Below are 22,443 nucleotides of genomic sequence, written 5' to 3' on the forward strand. Positions count from 1 at the left end.
TTAGGGCCAAGGTTTATGGGAAAAAAAGAATTTTTCTAGGCCTCGGAGCAGGAAGGATACCATAAGTGCCTAAGTGAGTGAGCTAGACAGGAAATATTATAACACCATGTTCTCAAATTTGGGGTGGATGGACCCTATAAAATATTTTGTCCTCCAGGTTTGGCTTAAACTATTTTTATTACAAAGCTATTTAAATATAAACATAAAACCAAGTATAATTTTTAAGGATTATAGAGTAGCATATTTATGAATTATATAGGAACTAAACTATGAAACCAATAACATTCACATCTAATTTAATTTTCTTTGATGGGTGATGTTTTCCTGAAACTAAATTGCTTACAAGGGACTTAAGAATGGGTTTATTGTTCTTTCTTGTCAACTTGTCTCATGACTTTCCCTAAGATGGACCATCGGTTGAGTCACCGTCATTGTGGAAGGTCAGCTGCATGATTAAAATCATGGGTGTGAAAGCCTGAGGTTGCCACTCAGGACTTATGTGGCCTTGGACAAGCTGCTTAACTTCCCTGTTCCTTGCTGTTGTCATCTGCAAAATGAGGGTGAAATAGTAAGTCTTACCCCTTATGGTTTTAGTCGGAATTAAAGGATGTGAAATATGTATGTAAATAAATAATTATACAAAGCACATGGAAGAGTGTTTGGTACAGAGCATTAAGCAAGTGCACTATTGGTATCAATCATGATTGTTTAAATGTTCTTTTTAAGTTATGATCTTATTTTATATCAATGATGCATTATCTTGGTAAGTCAATTAATGAAAAAGTGGCCCCAAATATGATGATGCAAAGTAAAGATAGCATGTAATAAAAAAAGTCATCATTGCATATTTGTCACTATGCTCATTGCCAATGAATTGTCCCAAGAAGGTGAATCTGATCCCATTCTGTCCCCACGTTTCTCTGTTCAAACTACTGTGAAATCTCTGTGTGGTCTTCTGCACGGGGATTTGGACTTCACCTTGCACAGATATCAACACGAGAACAGGTGCACAGCTTAAGATCATGTGGTCCTACATCATCATCTTCCTCCAGATAATGATAATATTGTTTTTTAAAGATGATAAATATATCAAGAACATAAAATTCTTATAGACTGTAGCCCTTGTTTGAAATACACTGTTTCTGGAATTCAGGCAAAGAGCAGAAAATGTTGTTTAGAGTCATTAGTAAAGGCTTTTGAAATAGTCTAAGTACCATTCAAAATGCTGAGTACCATGTAAACCCTTTATAAATGGTTTTTTTTTTTTTTAATCCTCAGAACCATCCTATGGTGGGGACATCTTTACGATGGGCAAGATTAATCTGCCAAGCATTACTGAAGTAAGCAGAAAATCCAAGAATCTCCAGGTTAGTGGCCTGCAAAGTCACAGCTCTCACCCATCATTCCAGTGCCTCCCTTGGAAGGGACAGTGGGACGGTTTCCCTAGAGTGGGAACAGAGATGATTCTGGTTTTCAAGACTGCAGCGAACCTGTTTCCTCTGCCATACTTGGCCTTTGCCTACTAGCAGGAAAGTCATTGTGTTACCCCACAGCACTGGGCCCAGGAAAGCTGATCTCCCAGATTTGAATTAAAACAAAGGGAGAAGGAGAAGCTGATTATCTTAATGCAGTTCTGAGCACATCCAATATTCATTCAGGCTTAAAGAAGTTCACAGTCAGTATCTTAGAAATACATGTTGAAAAGTGATAATGAACCTCCAATAACATGAAGCTTGGGTCTTATTATCATTTCTTGGAATTACTAAACAACAAGATAAAGATTTTTAGTGAATATTAACTGGGAAATTTACAAAATAATAATAGCCATCGTAATTACTATTAACAAAGGCTATGTTGTAAAACAATATGAGGCTACTTTAAAAAAGTTAAGAATTATTTACATCAGTGTTTTTCTGCTACTGCCCAGAAAGTCACTGTTCAGAATGTTCCACAGGTTAGCTTTGACCCTGTTGCTGTGTCTGAGATAATTGGGTTTTTTTACTCCTCTGCTTGAAACTTTTCCAACCAATGGTCCCATTTGACCTCTACTGTCTACCTCATGGCAGGAACTTGTCAACATTAAGAAAGAAATATGACTGTGAACGGAGAAAGAAGATGTGGTATATTTATATAATGGAATACTATTCAGGTATAAAAAAGAGTGAAATCTTGCCATTTGTGACAACATGGATGGACTTTGAGGGTATTATGCTAAGTGAAGTCAGCGGGTGGAGAAAGATAAATAGCAATGATTTCACTTATATGTGGAATCTCAAAAAACAAAACAAAACAAAGAAACAAAATAAAACAAAAACAAACTCGTAGATACAGAGAACAGACTCGTGGTTACCAGAGGGGTAAGGGATTGGGAGGTGGGTGAAGGGGGTCAACTGTGTAGTGATGGATGGTAACTAGAGGTGGTGATAACTTTGTAGTGCACACAGATGTTGAGTTATAAAGGTGTACATCTGAAACTTATTTTTTTTAATTGTGAGGTTTATTATCATCACCCTTTTAAAATTCTGCCGTAAAGAAGACTATTTGCACTTTATTATATTTCCCCTGAAACCTCTTCATTAGTTTTCCTTTCTTAGCAAGAAAGTAGCTAGTCACTCTAAGGTTCTGTGACCAGCTGAAAATATATTGTTAACCATACTGAGGTTGTCATAACTCAGATAAAAGACTGGCAATTTCTCCCTACTCTGTTATCTTTAACTTGGGTAATCGTAACAGGAAGACCGAAGGAGGTGGTTTTCTTTTACAAAAGGGAAGTCTGGAAAAAAAAAACAAAAACCCAGTTTCCACAAATAAAACACACATCATAAGGTGGAGGTTGAATATGCCTTCAGTTTATACAGGAATGATTTTCTTTGCAGCGTGACTGTGGGGTGTTGTAACTGCAGTTACACTGTAAGACAATGTCACCTTTAGATGTCATTCCTAAGGATGAAAAGACAATCACAGAAAGGAGAAAATTAAGAAACTGTCAGAGAAGGACTCCCCCACCCCCACCTCAGAATACATGCTTTTTTTGGAGAGTTCTTTCATATCTTCAAGGAACTGACAATTCATAGGCTGTATAGGTTGTTCTAGAATAGAAAGAACAAAGCTTCTCTCTTCTTTCCTGGTGTCAGTTCAACCCTGTCACCAATGGAGAGAACACATTGGACTTCTTCTGAAATGTGGAAGCAAATACCCTCACTATGATGTGAGCAGATAAAACACAGCAGTATATTTAGAAAAAGAATGCCCAGAGATCAGGGTCCAGGAATATAAGTATGGTTTAATATGAGAAAATCTATTAACATAGTATACCCTTTTAATAGATTATATTATATGAGAAAAAATGATAATATTTAACATGTATACCAGGTCCCAAATTCTCACTAAAATAGATGACAGGATGCCTTATTGTAAGATATGAGATATGAAACAATAAATAATACACACATGTTACACACACACCAATCACATGCATGTGTATAATATATCAAACATATCAACCACTCTCATACACACACACCATATCACACATGTATGAGCACCTTATATAACACATGTGACATGCACATGCATGTTTATGTCATATCACACATGTTGTAAATGGGTACACACCACAAAACACAATCACATGTATGTGCACACCATATTATAAACACACCAATGACATGCATGTGTATAACATATCAAACATCTGAACGACCCTCATGCACACACTGTATCACACATGTGTGAGTACCTTATACAACACACGTGACAAACACATGCATGTTCATGTCATATCACATGTCATAAATGGGTACACACCACAAAACACACATCAACCACATGTATGTGCACATTATATTAAAACACACCAGTCACATGTGTGAACACACCACATCACATGCACACCAATGACATGCACGTGTGATCATATTATACACATGGCAATCACATATACATCATACTACAACATACCACCCAGATGTGTGCACATCATATTATACACATACATCAATCACATGTGTATGCATCATACTTCAGATTTAAATCAGAGTTCCATATCCGGGTAAGACAAAGGCAGTTAGTATTATCAGATGATATGATTATCTACCTGGAAAATCCAACAAAATCCAGTGAAAAGCTCCTAGAAACAAGAGGAAACCCAAATAAGCTGCCTGATTACAAAATGAGGGTACAAAAGCAATAGCATCTTGACTTATAAATTAGTATAACGTAGTCCTGACACAGAACGGTATAAGAAAACTATATAAAGACCTGTATACCCACCATCTGGCTTAAGAAATACAACATTGCTGATGCAGTTGAAGCCTGTGTATTCCCCACCAGTCACATCTTTCCCTCAGAGGTAATCCTCATTAGGAATTTGATGTGCATCATTTTTGTGTAGCTTTTAACACTTTTGTTAAATATGTACATATTCCTAAGTTCCTTACTGTTTGTTTGATGCCTAACAAGGTGGCATCTTATTGAAAGGGTTCTTTTTTGGCTTGCTTGTTTGGGTCAGCATCATGTTTGTGGGGTTCACTTGAGTAGGTTCATGGGCTTCTAGCACATGCATTTCGTTGCTATGTATTATTCCAGTGTGTGAATCTAGCTCTACTCAGCCCATTATTTGCTGTCATAAACATTCATGTACATGTTCTCTTTTTACAAATGTGAGTGGTCCTATAGACCCCAGGGATTTAGAGTATGCACTAAGAATTGGAGAGAAGTCCATATCTTCACTTTTTCTATACAGAGGCCAATTGTGCTGAATTCATGTTTAAATCACTGTATATACAAGTTCTCATTGTTTCACATCCTCACTCAAACACTTGTTTTATCAATCATGTTTTTTACTATGTCAACAATAAATAAGTAGAAAATGTAATGGAAATAAAAGGTCTCATTCATAATAGCAGTGATACAGTTCTTAGGAATAAAATCAACAAGTTATACAGGATTTGTATGAAGAAAACTAAAACGCTTTTTATTTTAATTAATTAATTTATTTTTAGAGAGACAGAGAGGGGAGGGAGGGGGAGAGGGAGAGAGAGAACCCCAAGCAGGCTCCATGCCCAGTGTGGAGCCTGAAATGGGGCTGGATTTCACAACCCTGAGATCATGACCTGAGCTGAAACCAAGAGTCAGATGCTTAACCGACTGAGCCACCCAGATGCCCCCTAAAACAGTTTTTAAAGGATTGTAAACAAAGACTTGAGTAAATAATGATAAATATATTTTCCTTAGCTGCAAAGATCCTAAATTAGAAAGATAACAGTTTAGTCTAAATTATTCTATAAATTCAAATCTTAAAGTCATTTCCTCCTAAATTTTTTGAAGGAATGTATACTGTGGAAAACAGTGTGGAGGTTCCTCAAAAGTTAAACATAGAACTACCCTATAATCCAGTAATCACACTATTGGATATTTACCCCCCAATTACAAAAACATTAATTCAAAGTGATATATGCACCCCTATATTTATAGTAGCATTATTTACAATAGTCAAATTATGGAAGCAGCCTAAGTGTCCATCAAGAGATGAATGGATAAAGAAGATGTGGTATATATACACAATGGAATATTATTCAGCCATAAAGAATGAAATCTTGCCATTTGCAATAACATGGATGGAGCTAGAGAGTATGATGCTAAGTGCAATAAATAAATCAGAGAAAGACATGATTTCACTCCTATGTGGAATTTAAGAAACAAAACAAATGAACAAAGGAGAAATAAAGAGAGAGAGAGAGAGAGAAATCAAGAAATAAGTTCTTAACTACAAAGAATGAACTGATGGTTAATAGAGGGAAGGTGGGTGGGGCGATAGGTGAAATAGGTGATGGGGATTAAGAGTACATTTATCATGATAAGCACTGAGTAATGTATAGAATTGTTGAATCACTATATTTTATGCCTGAAAGTAATAACACTGTATGTTAACCAAACTGGAATTAAAATTAAAAAGTTAATAATAAAAAAAAAAAGAATATACATGAGAAAGTAGCCATGATTTTTTTAAAGGAAAGAAGTGTGAGAGGGAGTAAAACTAGTCCTACCAGTTTTTAAATTATTTTATTACACATTTAAAAGAGTACATTGCTGATGCAAAAAAAAGATTGATCAGTAAAATGGTGACTCTAGAAAAAGATTCAAGTATACATGAAAAAAAATGGCATTTCAAATATACTTTATAAATGTTGATTGGGAAAGTTGGCTAACAATTCAGAAATAAACAAATTTGGATCCCTACCTCATAATTTTTGCACGCACACACAAACGCATAATTCAGAATAATTGAATATTTTAATGCAAAAAAAAAAAAGACTAAAATGATTAAAAAAAAACTTCAGGGGCTCAAAACTAGAAATCACCAAGGAGAAGATTTGACTATATCAAAATGAAAATCTTTAGTTCAATGATAAAACTTATGCATGTAAAGGCAAACAAACTAGGAAAAATATTAATAAGGGGTTAACAATCCAAACATAAAGAGTTTCTATGGATATAAGAAAAATATATGCCTCAATAGAAAAACAAGCCCCCCCCTCAAAGAAACCAAGCCAAGTTCACAAACAAGCAATTTATAAAAGAAGAATTATAACAATTTCAGTTAAAAAATGCATATCAAAGCAATAATGAGATAACCAAAGATGTTTAAGTTATGGAAAATCAGCAATATAAACTCATAACACACTTTTTGAGGAAAATTTATATATGCTTCAAAAGTCCATGTGTGTATAGCCTTTGACACAGAAACTCTATTTCTAGACATTCTTCACCAGGGCAACCAAGACAGGAGAAAATGTGTGGGCAGCAGAATTGGGTATGTAAGAGTGGACACTGGGAGTCGACAGGCCTGGGTTTGAATCCCAGCACATGACTTTCTAAGTCTTGGTCTCTCGATGAGTACAACAGATATGATTAATTACATCTTACAGTTGTGAGGATTGAATGAAGCAATGCACATTGAATGATTAACAAAATACCTGATGTATTATAAGTGCTCTATAAATTTTCGCTACTGTCATTGTCATTACTATTAAAGTCTATTCATATTGTACAGCCTTTCAGGCACTGAAATGATGATGCAAAATTGTGTTTATTGACACAGGAAGATGTCTAAGATATACTATTAGGTGAAAATATGATTTATAAATAGCATTTGTAATATGAATACATTTCTGAATTATATAAAGTCTTGCTACATCAGAATAAGGAATGCTAGAGAGTAGCCATTTGATATAAATCTATTTAAACCTGCAAAAAATTTTGGAGTAAAAACATGAGAATAAAGAAAGGTATTTTATGACTTTCTCTTAATGATTGAACCTAAAACTGTTGACAAATTTTATATTTTATTCTTAAAAAAATTTAAAAATAGATGGGTATCAGTGAGGTCATTGATATGAGGAATTCTTTTTTTTTTTTTTTTTAAAGATTTTATTTATTTGAGAGAGAGAGTGAGAGAGAGCATGAGAGGAGAGAGAGTCAAAGGAGAAGCAGACTCTGTGCTGAGCAGGGAGCCCGATGTGGGACTTGATCCTGGGACTCCGGGATCACGACCTGAGCCGAAGGCAGTCACCTAACCAACTGAGCCACCCAGGCACCCTGATATGAGGAATTCTTAATCTCAGGAAACAAACTGAGGGTTGCTGGAGTGGTGGGTGGGAGGGAGGGATGGGGTGGCTAGGTGATAGACCTTGGGGAGGGTATGTGCTATGGTGAGTGCTGTGAATTGTGTAAGACTGTTGAATCACAGACCTGTACCTCTGAAACAAATAATACATTATATGCTTTAAAAAAAAGAAGAAGATAGCAGGAAGGGAAGAATAAAGGGGGGGAATCGGAGGGGGAGATGAACAATGAGAGACTATGGACTCTGAGAAACAAACTGAGGGTTCTAGAGGGGAAGGGGGTGGGGGGATGGGTTAGCCCGGTGATGGGTATTAAAGAGGGCACATACTGCATGGAGCACTGGGTGTTATACGCAAACAATGAACCATGAAACACTACATCTAAAACTAATGATGTAATGTATGGTGATTAACATAACATAATAAAAAAAATAAAGAAAAAAAATAAAAGAAGGGTAACTAAGCAGTAATTTTTAAAACAATGAATACTCGACTGTATTGGCATAACTTTCCCTACAAAGTGTGTATAGATAACAACTATTAGGTGCTTATTATGTTCAGGCACTTTGTAAACACAGAGGATACAGCAAACAGTGAACAAAACAAAGGTTTACCTGGAGCTCCCTTCTAGAGGGGATGACAGACAGGAGCAAATCAACAAACAAGTAGTAGTAAATGCTAGAGGGAGAATAGATCCAGGTGAGGACTATAGAGAGTCCCTGGGGAGTGGAAACAGAAGGACAGTATGATCAGGGGAAGTTGAGAGGAGACCCACAGAAAGTGGGGAGGGTGCTCGCAGGGAGGGGGCTCTGGGCAGAGGGAAATGCTGGTGCAAAGACCAGGGGCCAGCACTGATGCTGACATGTCTCAGGAGCAACAATGGCACCCATATGGCTGGGCCAGTGCTGGGGACACTTGGAGGAACGCACATAATAAACTGAGGAGAAGGGGTCTGTGAGGGAGGACAACCAAAAGAGAATGGGCACCTGGCCTCCAAGTGGATGAAGTGTCTCAGGAAGGAGGGAGAGAGAACTTTGTGCCAAGAGATCAAGTGAGCGAAGGACTGAGAAAGACCATTGGATTGGCAGCTTGGAAGTCACTGGATGAGGCCAGCTTCCCTGGAGAGGTGGTGAAGAAAGCTTTATTGCAATGAGAGAGGAAGTGGAGATAAGAGTAGACAATTCTTTTAAGGTGTTTTCCTATAAAGATGAGCAGAGAAATCAGACAGAATCTGGAGGTAAGAGTGATAAGACAAGGAAAAGATGTTTGGGGGGGCAGGGCGAAATAGCAGCATGTTTGAGTCATGCTGATGGGAATGATCCAATAGAAGGAAGAAAATTGCTGACCTTGGGGAAGAACACAGCTGGAGTCACATCCTAGAGCAGAAGGAGGGACTGGATCCAGGGCCCAGCATGGGCTGGCCTTAGCTGGGAGCATGGACAGTCCACCTACCACATTTCATAAGTCTGGTTGCACATTAGAATCACAGGGGGACTTTGAGAAACATCCACACTCAGCCATAGTTCAGGTCATTTAAATCAGTGCATTGACGTAATGAAATTTAGCACTTTTTGCCGTATTTCTAGTTCTAGTTTAGAATCAATTTGTGTTTTATTTGAATATCCCACAACCAGTGAGAGACTGCCCAATAAACATTCTCAATTGACGGGTAGTGTTATTAGGGAGGGAAGCTCAGTGAGTACCAGTTTTATAAGTGGTCATTTCATTAGTTGATTTTTGTGATTATTGTTAGTTATGACATTTACTTCGTTTTTAAAATATCTTGATTATGAGGAATAAGGTAATAAACTAGGAAAAATTATAAAATCTGGAAGGCAACATACTATATTAACAGTTTTTGCTGGGTAGTGGTGTTATTGGTCATATCCACTTTCCACTTTCGATAGCTTTTTCCATGAGCATATATAATTTTCATTGCCAGAATAAAACCCAAACAAATCTATTTTAATTAAAAAGAAAGAAGTAATTATGGAAAACAGTATGGCAGTTCCTCAAAAAATTAAAAATAGCATTACCATATGATCCAGCCATTCCACTTCTGGGTATCTATCCAAATGATAGGGAAGCAGGGTATCAAAGAGATCTTTGTAAACCCATGTTCAGGGTAGCATTATTATTCACAATGGCCAACAGGTGGAAGCAACCCAACTGTCCAACAATGGATGAATGGATAAATAAAATATGGTCTATACCTACAATGGAATATTAATCAGCTTTAAAAAAGAAGGAAATTCTGACTCATGCTACCAAATGGATGAGCCTTGAGGACATGATGCTAAGTGCAATCACCCAGTCACAAAAGATTATATGATTCCACCTCATGAGGTACTTACAGCAGTCAAACTCATAGAAACAAAGTAGAATGGTGGTTGCCAGGGTAAATGGGGAACTATTGTTTCGTGGGTATGAACTTTTAGCTTACCAGGATGAAAAAGTTCTGGAGACTGCTTGCATGACAATGTGAATATAATTAATACTACCAAATTGTTCACTTACAAATGGTTAAGATGGAGGGCACCTGGGTGGCTCGGTTGGTTGAACGTTCCCTCTTGATTTTGGCTCAGGTCATGATCTCAGGGTCGTGAGATCGAGCCCTGAGTGGGGCTCCGTGCTGAGTGCAGAGCCTGTTTAAGAGTCTTTCCCTCTGCCTCCCCCACCCCCGCTTGTGCACACTTTCTTTCTCAAAAAAAAAAAATGGTTAAGATGGTAAATTTTATGTTGTGTGTATTCTACCACAATTATAAATCTAAAAAAGAAGAAGAAAGGAGGAGAATGTTAGCTAGCTGCGTTTCTGGGAAGAACTGGGAAGGTCAAGTTGTCATTGAGACCAGGTGATTCTACAGACGCCCTCTGAAGGTCCTTTCTGGTTTTGTCAATCTGTAAAATGTTACAATTCTTTCGTAATTCTTGAAAAGAATTCAATTAATGAAAAGGATTTTTTATAACATGATTTGTAACCTATATTTTGAGTTTAGACCAAGAGCACTTCAAAAGCCCTACATGGATACAAGTTTTTAAAAGCTTGGCAAGTTCAGTCAGAAGAAAAAAAAAATGGATTTTTTGGATTCATTTTCAATGTAATCTATTTTTCCAGTCTCTAGTATACAGTGTGATTCATTTCAAAGGGGCTCTATTTCAGGCAATGTGGGACCTTTAAGTAGGACTTACATGAAATGAAGCCACTGCATCTAATTAATCATTCAGGAACCCAAACTTTGTAATTATGTGGCCAACCATTTCTAATCATGAGTCAGTTGTGAATCTAAATAGAATGGTTCACCCACTGCAATTACCTAAGTTCCTCTTATTGGAAGGTTGTAATTACTCTGACAGCCCTCATCATTGGCTCTCTTTCAACTTTTAGAGGATACTTCTCTTTGAGATGTGCAGTCATACTTCCCAGCTCTGCAGTCTGCTTGCTGACTCCATCATGGGCAGGGTGTATCACCTCAGGACAGGAATCATGATGGGCCTTCTGGTCAAGGCAGGAGGGTCAGTCCTCCTTGGCCCCCCATCATAGTACTCAGAGTATAGACATTATTCAGCCACTGCTCTTGAAGAAGTACATTCTTAAGAGGTCACATTTCCAGTGTGGTATATATAGGACTTGTATACTACTTGGGCATGAGCAGTACAGTTGTTGTGAATTATGGGCTTATGTTTCTTTTTTTTTCTTAGTCCGTTATTAGAACTTCTAAAGTAATACAGATTCCCAGTAAAAACTCCAACACTACAGAAGAGTCTAAAGTCAAACTGAAAATGCCCCCAACCCTCCTTCTAGCCCTACCTCTGATGTAATAATTAACAATGAGATGCATTTTCTCCCATACTCTTTTCTTTGCTCATACAAACATATGTTTGCATATTCTTTTTATGTTTACTGCATCACACTAAATATGGCATTCATTAATTTACTCTTTTGACTTGACCATATCATAGGCATCTCCTATGGACTGAATGGTGTGTCTCCCTAAAAATCATATGTTGAAATCCTATCCCCAATGTGATGGTATTTGGACATGACTCCTTTGGGAGGTAATCAGGTTTTGATGGCAGCTCTACCCTCATGATGGGATTAGTGCCCTTCTAAGGAAATGAAGGGATCATAGGTTTCTCTTTCCACTATGTGAGAAGGCAGCCATCTTTGAACCAGAAAGAGGATCTTCGCTAAGAACCTGACCTTGATCTCAGACCTGACACTCTGGCCTTAGACCTCCAGCCTCCAGAATGGTGAGAAATTAATGTTTGTTGCCTTAAGCCACCCAGTCTGTGGTATTGTGTTACAGCAGCCCGAGCAGACTAAGACAGCATCCTTGAAAATGGTGGATGTTGTCGACCACATTCTTAGCAGTTGCATGGTAGCCCATGGGTAGAGGCTCCACAGTGCACTCAATCAATCAGGTTTGGAAGGATTTGCCATTTTGGACAAAGTTGTAACATCACCTCTTTGCCTACATGTCTGTACACTGACTCTTTCATTTCTAACAGGTAATGTCCAGGAGTGGCAATGCTGGCTCAAAGATATGTGTCTTTTTTACTTAAGAAAACACTTGTATGTCCATTTTTAATCTTTTTTTTTTTCTTTTTGGCAAATATTGTGGACTTGATGTGGGTACATATAGACAAATTGAGGGCCTTTGTGGGAATAGAATCTCTCTCGGCTCAAGCTAATTGCTAAATATTTCCAAACATCATAGTAAAATTATAGAAAATACAAAGCTGGGTAAGACACGATTCCCCCTCACACACCTCAAAACTTCTGTCCATAATAGAGGACGGAATTTAACTGCTAGTCTACAGGAACTCTTATTGGGAGTTTAGAGAAATGAAGAAAAGTGATGGATTGGTATGTACTCATGATGATGTGAAGAGGGTAATATTAACAGCCTAGGCTGGCCTTCATCTGGGATGCACTGCTTCAGCACTTAAGGTATATATGGCTGGTGTTTATTCTGATTGATTGGTGCCTGTGCTAATCTGCTTGTCAAATATTTTTCGTATCACTCCTGAAAAGAATACTTTTCATTTATTTTAATGGAGCACAACAGTCTCATGTAAAGCTCACACCCCAGATGGGAGGTACTGTTGCATTTTACAGATGGGGACACTGAGGCTCAGAGATTGAGCAACTTGCCTAAGCATGTATTGGAGCAGCTAGCAAAGACTCCACAGAGCAAAGTGACTTGGAGAGTGTGTTTAGATGCCAACAATAAGCCAGGGAAAGAGAGAGGGTATCCCAGGCATGGGCTGTACAAAGCCTCCGTGCTGGCAGGGAGAATGTGCTGTCTGGCTGGTCTCCTTCCACGAGAAGACAAGTGTGGGGGGTCTTTGGGATTTGGGCCAACCTGCTTCTCTGAACTTGTTCCTCACCACCGTGCTTTGTGTTCTCTATTCAGCCCAGCAGAACTGTAGATTTCACTACTCTGCATATATGGTTTTTTTTTTTTTTTTTAAAGATTTTATTTATTTATTTGACAGAGAGACACAGCGAGAGAGGGAACACCAGCAGAGGGAGTGGGAGAGGGAGAAGCAGGCTTCCCGCAGAGCAGGGAGCCCGATGCGGGGCTCGATCTCAGGACCCTGGGATCATGACCTGAGCCGAAGGCAGACGCTTAACGACTGAGCCACCCAGGCGCCCCTCTGCATATATGGTTTTATACTTGAATGTTATTGGTCACACTGGCCCTCTTTCCAAATCTTCATCTGCCTGTATCTTAGTCACCCTTCAAAGCATATTCAAAATTCGATATCTCTCCCAGAGCTCACTACTGTCCTCACAGCCAGAAATAAGACCTTCCTCTTGGAGCCCCTTTGGTCTGATGTTTGTCCCTCCACTAAAGCACTAATAATTTTCATCTTAAATTAGAGTGATCTGGGTGCATATTTCATGGCCCTTATTCCGTTGTAAGGTCTGTCTTGTTCTTTGAATCATGCATAGCATTAGTCCCTAGCACACACTGTGTTCCTAGTGATGCCCAATCTGAATATTTCAGAGTAAAGACAAGTAAATTTTGAAAGGAAGTCTTGGACATGAAGTGGTCAGGCCAAAAATCTTTGGACTTATGCAATAGTTACTGGGAGTCACTGTTGATTTTTAACCAAGGTTACTAAATACAAGTGTTAGCATAATTATTTGGATAGTGGGGTGAATTCAAAAACAAAATTCTCTTCCCTGGAAGGAGTAGAGTAACGGGACTTGAGAAGATTGTTGTATTGGAAAGTAGTTAGAATACATACAGTTTAGAGACAGTTATGAGGAGGATTGGGCTGAGGGACAGACCTCTAGGCAGGAGGCAGAGACTCAGAAGTGGGCTGGGGCTGGAGGGGCCCTGGGGTGGCTCAGTTGGTTAAGCATCAAACTCTTGATCTCAGCTCAGGTCTCCATTTGAGGGTTGTAATTTCAAGTCCCCTGTTGGGCTCCATGCTGGGTGTGGAGCCTACTTAATTAAAAAAAAAAAAAAAGAAAGAACGAAAGAAAAAGAAGAAGTGGGCTGGAAAGAGAAGACAGTGATCAGCTGAAGTCATAATACAGGAAACTGTCATGGAGAAATTGGAACTGGGGAAAAAAGGAGAGAGAGAAACGAATTTCCCAATTTCCATGCTTTTCAAACTATGGCCGCCAACCCTTAGCATTGTGCAGAGACATATGAAGTTACGGATAGATCTGACACATTTCTGGGGAGTTCATTTTGATCAAAGTTTGGGAAAAGTACATTGTTATTCTATTACAGTCACAAATATCTTAGGAGCATGAAATGTTAACATAAAATACTAGACTACAAAAAATTTTATTTTAGGCTTGGGACTTTTTGTGTTCCGGACTCAGACTATCAGGGGTTATAAATTCACTCTGCTTCTGCTATAAGAATTTAATGGGAGCAGCATTTGAGAAGTGCTGCTCTGACCTTGGAGACATCCAGGTGGAGATGTCTGCTGAGCCAGGGGAAAACTGGGGAAGAAGGCAAAGGCTGTAGAAGGATCTTTCCCCAAGGTGGGTGTGATATTGTGATTTATGAGAAATGTGTATTTGGTCATGTCACTTTCCTGGCAAGATTTCCTATAAACCTTGGAATTTCCTAAGTGATAACGGCAGTAAAGGCATGTTTTGTTATGTTAATGAGGTGACTGGAGCGGGGCTAGGCTCCTAGGTAACCTAACAATTTGGGCGGGTTTCCAGTGGATCCAACCACGTGATTAGAGAGTTGGAAATTGCACTCCCACCCCGGACCTCCTGAGAGGGAAGAGGGGCTAGAGACTGAGTTCAATCACCACTGGCCAATGATATAATCAGTCGGGTCTCTGTAATGAAGCCTCCATAAAAACCCAAAAAGGATAGGGTTGGGGGAGTTTCTGAGTTTGTGAACATGTGGAGGTTCAGGGAGGGTGCTGCACCTGGAGAGGGCATGGAAGTTCCTTGCCCTTCCCCATACTTTGCACTATGGATCCTTTCTACTTGGCTGTTCTTGAGTTATATCCTTTTATAACAAACCAATAATCTAGTAAGTAAACTGGTTTCCTGAGTTCTGTGAGCCCCTCTAGCAAATTACTTGAACCCAAGGACAGGTTGTGGAAACCTCCAAACCATAGACAGACTTGTGATTGGTGTCTGACGTGGGGAAGTGGGCCAGTCTTGTAGATCTGAACCCTGAACCTGTGAGATCCAATGCTATCTCTAGGTAGATAATGTCAGAATTGAGTTAATTCCTTGGCAGTGTTGGAAAAAACACACATCGAAGTGCGTCAAAACAGATCCTTGTATGTAACACCTGTGTTGACATCAGCTTCTCAGAGGACCCAGAGTTTCTCCAAGTCTTGTATCAAGAATGAGCAGGCCCAATCCCTTCTACAGTTCCTCACGTTTACTCCTCACGCATCAGTCATCTGACGAATATTTATTTAATCTCCAACATGCCAGGCACAGCCTGATTGACCTCATTAGATTGGTTCTTTCCCTGAATGCCTCCTGTCTTGTCTATCTATACTGCTCCTAAGAGGTATATCTAAAAGTGAGCCCAGTCCTCAAGTATAGTTTGGACAACTCATATTGGGAAAAAACACTTACCTTCCATGTTCAGGACATATGACTTCTGTCTAGACAGGCTAATGCTGTGTTGGCTCACAGGGGGCTGCCTCTTACTGTGATTTCACTGTTGACTTGAAAGTCTGGATTTTTTTCCCATTTACTCCTATGGACTTATGTCTTCTTGTCCTGTATTTGAGCAATTGCTCTTTTGCAGAGTTGGAACTTATACTTATCTATGTGACAGCTCATCCTGAAGCCCAGTCTGTGGTTCTTATCCTGATGTGGTCCCTTTGGGTCCTGACTTGGATGTCAGTATATTTGCCCACACCCGTGGGCTGATAAGCAGGCTTTGTGGTTCTGCATCTCTGTGCAGGCCTAGTGAAAGGAAGCCAATGAGCTGAATAGGAAGCACACTAGAGTTTCTTTCTTTCTCCTAAATTTTAACTTTCTTTCTTTCTTTTTTTTAAAGATTTTATTTATTTATTTGACAGAGAGAGATAGTGAGAGCAGGAACACAAGCAGGGGGAGTGGGAGAGGGAGAGGGAGAAGCAGGCTTCCCACCAAGCAGGGAGCCCGATGCGGGGCTCGATCCCAGGACCCTGGGACCATGACCCAAGCCGAAGGCAGACGCTTAATGACCGAGCCACCCAGGTGCCCCTAAATTTTAACTTTCTTGAAGAAACTTTGTTCTTTGGTGAACTGAGAGCACATTTAGTACAAGCAGATTCTGTGCTTTCTACCAGTGACAATGGGAATTGTTAGAAGTTTTGCTGGCAAAATAAGTGGAGTGAGCTCACGGTGAATTTTTGTGAGGACAGTGACTTTTAGAAGGCTGTAGGGGAAACACTGATGAAATGTGTTATTTTATAGATGACTGACTCTAAACATGTTTGTGTGTTTTCTAAATTTAACACAAGTTTAAATTAATTTTTTATCTTAATTAAAAATTCTTATCCATTACCAAGAAATGAAAAGGTCTCTTAGGTTCAGAGAAAGCAAAAGAAAGATCTCTGATGTAGTCATTTATAGGTCTACTTTGTCTCCATCTTGGGCCTTCAGCAGGATATTAATAAACAGCAGCTGACAAATATTCAGACAATTCTGCCTTATTATGTTGGGAGACTGGCACAACAGAAAGGGCGCCAGGAATGGGTAATATCAGTCAGCCACATGATCCTGGACAAACCTCCCTGGGCCTTAGTTTCTCCAGTGGCTCCCCCGTCTATTTCGTAGGGTTTTTGTGAGAATTAACATACTGGGTGTAAAAGTACTTTACAAACTGCAATCTGCTATTCTAGTGTCAACGCTTACTATTTAGAAACTCTAGGAATACCTACCTTATTCAGAGCCCCCACACCTTCACACGTGATTGACTCTCAAGCTTACAAAAGAGCATTTTAAATGGATAACATATTCAGCTCAGGTGATAGAAAAGAAGGAAATTCAAACTGGAGACAAAAAAGAGATTGGTAATTAGAAAGAAAATGTTAGAAGAATAAGCAATCAGAAGCCCTTGGATCAATCAGTTTATGGTGTCAGGAATCTGAAAGTTGGTAAGTCTCTTTGATGATATTTCATTGAAACAAAGAGGAAGAGTACTGGTAATCGGAATAATGGCCAAGCTTGATGTTTCTCTTCTTGGTGCTCAAATAGACCCTGCTGTTTTCCTTTCCCTTTGAACTTGGTTGGTTTATCTTCCCTACAGCTCATTAATTTAGCTTGCTCCCTCACTACTCAATACTGAAACACCTATACAAACCTTTAACAACCTAAGTGTTTGCAAGGAAAAGGACCTGGATGAAAGAGGATAAGGCATAGGGTCAAATAAACAAAGAACTAAAGCCAATACATAAAAATGATCAGAGCGATATAAGTGGTTTGCCCGTAGGCCTTTGGCACCTGTTTTTCTGTTCAGAGTCTGTGTTTGTCCACATGGCATGAAGTGATAAATATCTGTCCTGAGCTTTATTCTCTTCAACTTGAGAGTCCACGAGGACACACAAGAAAAGCATATATCCAATCCAAACTGTGAAAGCTGTAATTTAAGTGTGTTTCTCCCCTTTCCTTAACTTCAGGGAGGATGGAAGAAAAGTGGGACAGACTGAACAATAAATATACTCACAAAGCAAATGCATGCATCACAACACATATCATATTTTGACAAGTTTTATAGGCCTTAAGTTATGAGATGTTGTAAGGGATGTTTTTCATTCTGTTGACTTTAATTAGGCTCACAAGTTGGATGATTTACTGCTATTATCACTATTATTTTTTAAAGCCAATATTCTTAACAGTTAAGTTTCCCCAAACTCACTCAGCTCAACTTCACAAATTTTAAGAGAAGATACAAACATATATTTTTGTGACAGTTTCTAGTACCAAGTCAACACTATGGCCATAATAAGATATAGTAGAGCAATAACATATAAAAGGTTCTTTAGAAAATGGCTCTTTCAGAAATTCATAAAACATTTGAGAATGAGCCAAAAGGTTTCAGACTGTGGAGAGAGTGGAAGATTGCTCAAAAGGATGCATTTCAGCATAAATTGGTAGATTTAAATGAGGGGACCAGAAATTCCTGATCATCTGTCTTATTTGTCTGCTAGCTATTTTAATGGATGTTCTCAGCATTTATTTGGATTTCTGATTTCCTCTCCAATCTGCATGGTTAAAGATCATATTTTTAAAGCAAAAGCCCATGTACGTAGGGTGCAGTAGATCAAATGTGGGAATGAGTTACTAGTCCTCACCCCCTCTCCTTTTCCCCAGAACTCTTAAGTCTTAGAGATTAAAAGTGCCTCTCCAGTGGGGCCACAGAACCTTACAGAATTTGTGGATATGTTTGAAGGGGCTCTTCTTGGCCAAGGAGTTACCAGGTCTTTTAGGAAGCTACTTGGGATTCCCAAAATACACATCCAGAGTAGGCATCAAAGAACATGGCTGGGTCTGGGAAACATCAGTAAGATGTTTGAAATACCCCTGCCAAAATGTCTCACCCATCTGATTTGGCCCAAGGAATTTATAGCTTCAGAATTTTAGTTCCAATTCAGTACTTGGCTGGCTTCTTGCTCGAGGAGAATGCTAGGGACAGCAATCAGTCATTGGCTGGCTTTTGTTTCTTCTGTTTTTGAAATCCTCTGGCTTTTTTTTTTGTTGTTTGAAATTTCCTTCTTTGTGTTTTTCTTTTTTTCTTTTTTTGTTTTGTGTGGGAACTATTTCTGTTCTTAATATTTACAGATGAAGACTTCTTGGATACATGGACTTAATACATGATCACTTAACACCCATCATGTTTTCCCAGTTGGAGCCATTGAGCAAGTTCACCTGTCATAAAACATTTCAGGACTGTAGTATGCCATGTCACTAACTGCCACCTCATGCTGATCCAGGATGGTGTGTAATTTCAATTTAAAAGGGCATCAGTATGGACCAGAAATAATATTATTAGGAGGAAAATCTAGAGCATAAAATTTCTTCAAGTCATATGAAAAAGGATTCAGCTTTACCACGTTTTACATTCACAAATTGTGATAGTAAGGCTGACATAGACACGGGAGAAGAAAATTTATAGGCATCTCCTATATAAGAAATAATCTAATTGTTAATAATGATGACAGGTCCCTGAAAGTAGGGAGTCTACTTACATGAATTTGTAGATGCCTGCTGGAATCGGAGATGCCGAGAAGGTTAAGCTTTCTTTTCCTCTACCACATTTCTTGTACTGTTGTTAATACACCAATTTTTAGGAATACCAGTTGAGACCTACTGGTTTCCCTTACCCTGAATAGGTGCCTGTCTTTATACCCACTTTGGGAAAGAGAGAGATAAACAAAAATATTTGTAATTTGCTTCTTTTGGACCTCAGAAGACAGGAAGGTCTGTGCTCCTCTTAGGATGAGGGAAGGAAAGGCCAGTTTCAGAAGTGACAGAACTCTTAGGAGGTGCCATGTCCTGGGACTGATTATATTTTGCCAACTCGAAGGTCTTGGTTGGGGCAGTTGGTCAGAAAAAGAGAATTTCTGCACAGCTGTTTGATTTTCCCTCATTAGATGAGACATGTAGGTAATTAGTTCTATCAATAAACAAGGATACAACTAGATTTTGGCTGAAGTAGCCAGTTGTCAACATGGTGAGCTCGGAGGCTTCCTCCTGATCCTGTCTCCTCCTGTCTACTCACCACAGGCCCTGCAATTATCCCAGTTCTCCCCCTCTTGGGATAGGCAGTGATTTCCAACACCCGGCTCGACATTTGAGTCATGTGGAGAGGATTTTTAAAAATATACTGGCATCTGGGTCCCACCCTGGAACTGCTAAGTTAGAATATCTATGGATGGGCATAGGCATTTGATAATTTTTGAAGTCCTTCCAGTGACTCTAATGTGCAGGGCAGAGAACTCCATTAATCTCTACTGTTAAAAGGAAACATTTTCTGGCAGAGGAAACACATGATGTCACTGTAAGTCATCAAAATCATTGATACCTTTGCTGGAAGCATCTGGCAGGAGATGGGCCTAGGGTTCCTTAAGACAGGTGGTTGAGGTTGAGGAGAATTGAGCAGGAAAGTGAGCAGGGAAAATGCCCATGACTCTGGGACATCAGGGGTCCTAGAAGATGAAGTTGAAAGTCAGGGCTGACAAGAAGGAAGATTTGAAAAAAGAGGGAAAAAAGGCCCATGGAAACAAAATTCATTTATTTCACAATTTTGCCAGGGCAGCTAATTACTGGAATAGGAGGTGGGGGATACAGGGAGGGAGATTAATTTAGTCCTTCCTGGCTTGGAAGTCAGATAACGTAATTCACTGTATAGGCTGAAAAAGAAATGGGCAAATAGTTATTTTGAAAATTTGTTTGGCTGTGGGCATACCACCCAGGGAAAACCACCCAGGATCTTTTTTATTTTCAAGGGAATGAACAGTCATCATTAGTGTACTATAGGCCAGTAGCAAAAAAGAAATTTCTTTCTTACCTAAAATATAAGCCTGATAAAATTCTGTTTTGGGGTATGGTTCTCAATTTTACAGTTCTGAGTAGCTAAATCAACCATTCTCGGAGTAATTCAAAGCAGATTGGCAATTTATTTTACAAAATATAATAGTTCTCCATTGTAGCACTAGGTTGAAGTGAGGGGCTCTGTAGAACCTAGCTGGAAAATCATGAAGAGCAATCAAAAGCAGCACCAAGCAAAAAGCTAAAATCTAAAGAGTCCTGCTCTCCTGATGAGAAATTTTAGAAAATCAGGGCTATTTCAATAATGTCGTTGTTTGTAGATAAATTTTCTTTCCATTTATATCAACTCACTTAGTTCTTCATTTTATTCATTTATTTTCTCCAAAACATAGGCTAGGTCATCGAAAGTAGAATTTAAGGATGCCTGGTTTGTGTATTTATTTATTTTTTAAATTACCATCTCTGAAAATGGATGTGTCCTAAAATAAATAGGGCCCTGTATTCGGAGAAGGAAGGTTGTTCTCCCAGCCCTTACCAATCTTCTCTTTCCTCCATGTTCAAGATCCACCGTGTCCAAAAGCTGATCTTTCTAATTGACTCATCTCTGGTGGGAGTATTCCTTGGACACATAAATGCTGGACTTGACTCCTCAGAGAATAACAGCTGCTCTGGGGTCTTGCCCTTTGTCTTGAAACACCTCCCATTATCTGGTCTTCACACCAAGTGCCATTGTGGAGCAGTCCTGGATTGATGTCCCCAAGTCATGGGGGTGGAGAGAGCTAGATGACTCTCATAGAAGTTCTCAAGGCATGCAGTTGACCTCCTTTTTATATTTCAGAAATGCTTTTCTATGCTGCAGTTTAAAAGCTTAGAATTCTATTAATGTTGAGAATATAGGATCTAACAGCTTGCATGGTAAAGCTCTCCCTGTAGCCATCAGTTTCTGCTTGGCCACCATAACAAGAACCTTTCTCTTCCTGAGGGAGTCTGTCTATTATTTTATAGTTAGAAGGTTTTTCCCCCAAACACACACATGATATTCAGCATAAGAAGAGCCCCAGGAGTGCCTGGGTGGCTCAGTCAGTTGAGCATCCCACTCTTGGTTTCAACTCAGGTCATGTTCTCGGGGTCTTGAGATCGAGCCCCGCATCGGGCTCTGTACTCAGTGTGGAGTCTGCTTGAGATTCTCTCTCTCCCTCTTCCTTGGCCCCTCTCCCTCTCTATAAAATAAGTAAATAAATCTTAAAAAAAAAATAGAGGGGTCCCAGTGTTCCCAAGGTCTCTGGCCTTCCAGGGAACCTCCCTCCTTGGAATCACCAAATACCCAGAATCTAGAACTTTATCCTGGCTGACAGAAAGAGTCCTGTCTCTTCTTCAAATGCTTCTGAGGAACCCTGGGATTGTGCACATTCTTTCCATTTCACTTCTCACTTCCTACTTCACAGGCCTGCTTCTGACCTCTTCCACCATTTTCCATGTATCATCTTGGTGCTCCTGTCTATACTTGCAGCTCTCTTGGATTCATTCCATCTCGCATTTGGACACTGACCCTTCCTTAATCCCCAAGACACGGTACCATCAACACGGTTGTGTTTAAAATACTTTACTGAGGATTTGAGAATGACATAAGGGAATTCACATGCTGGAAGGACAACTTAAAATTAGATGCCATGGCTCACTACTCCTATAGTTCCTCAGGTCCCTACTGGCTGTGCCCTTCATTAATCCCCATGTGCTGCCATTTTGCTGGGCCCAGCTCTCCTGCTTAAAGTTCACTTCATCATTTCCTGTTCTCCCTGAGTTCCAGAGGCCACAGTTACCAGCCCT

The 22,443-nt window shown here is 39.3% G+C and overlaps 1 long non-coding RNA gene across 1 annotated transcript in view; it reads left to right on the forward strand.

Annotated features, from left to right (window-relative positions):
- Positions 1–411: 411 nt before the first annotated feature.
- LOC116639135 overlaps positions 412–22,443 on the forward strand; it is a 29,515-nt gene continuing 7,483 nt past the window's right edge. The window contains exons 1-2 of the long non-coding RNA XR_004300773.1: positions 412–568; positions 1,279–1,367. This is a non-coding gene — a long non-coding RNA (uncharacterized LOC116639135). The remainder of the gene's footprint in view (positions 569–1,278; positions 1,368–22,443) is intronic.

This window comes from Phoca vitulina, unplaced genomic scaffold, assembly GCF_004348235.1.
Source record: "Phoca vitulina isolate PV1807 unplaced genomic scaffold, GSC_HSeal_1.0 scaffold17, whole genome shotgun sequence".
Taxonomy (NCBI): domain Eukaryota; kingdom Metazoa; phylum Chordata; class Mammalia; order Carnivora; family Phocidae; genus Phoca; species Phoca vitulina.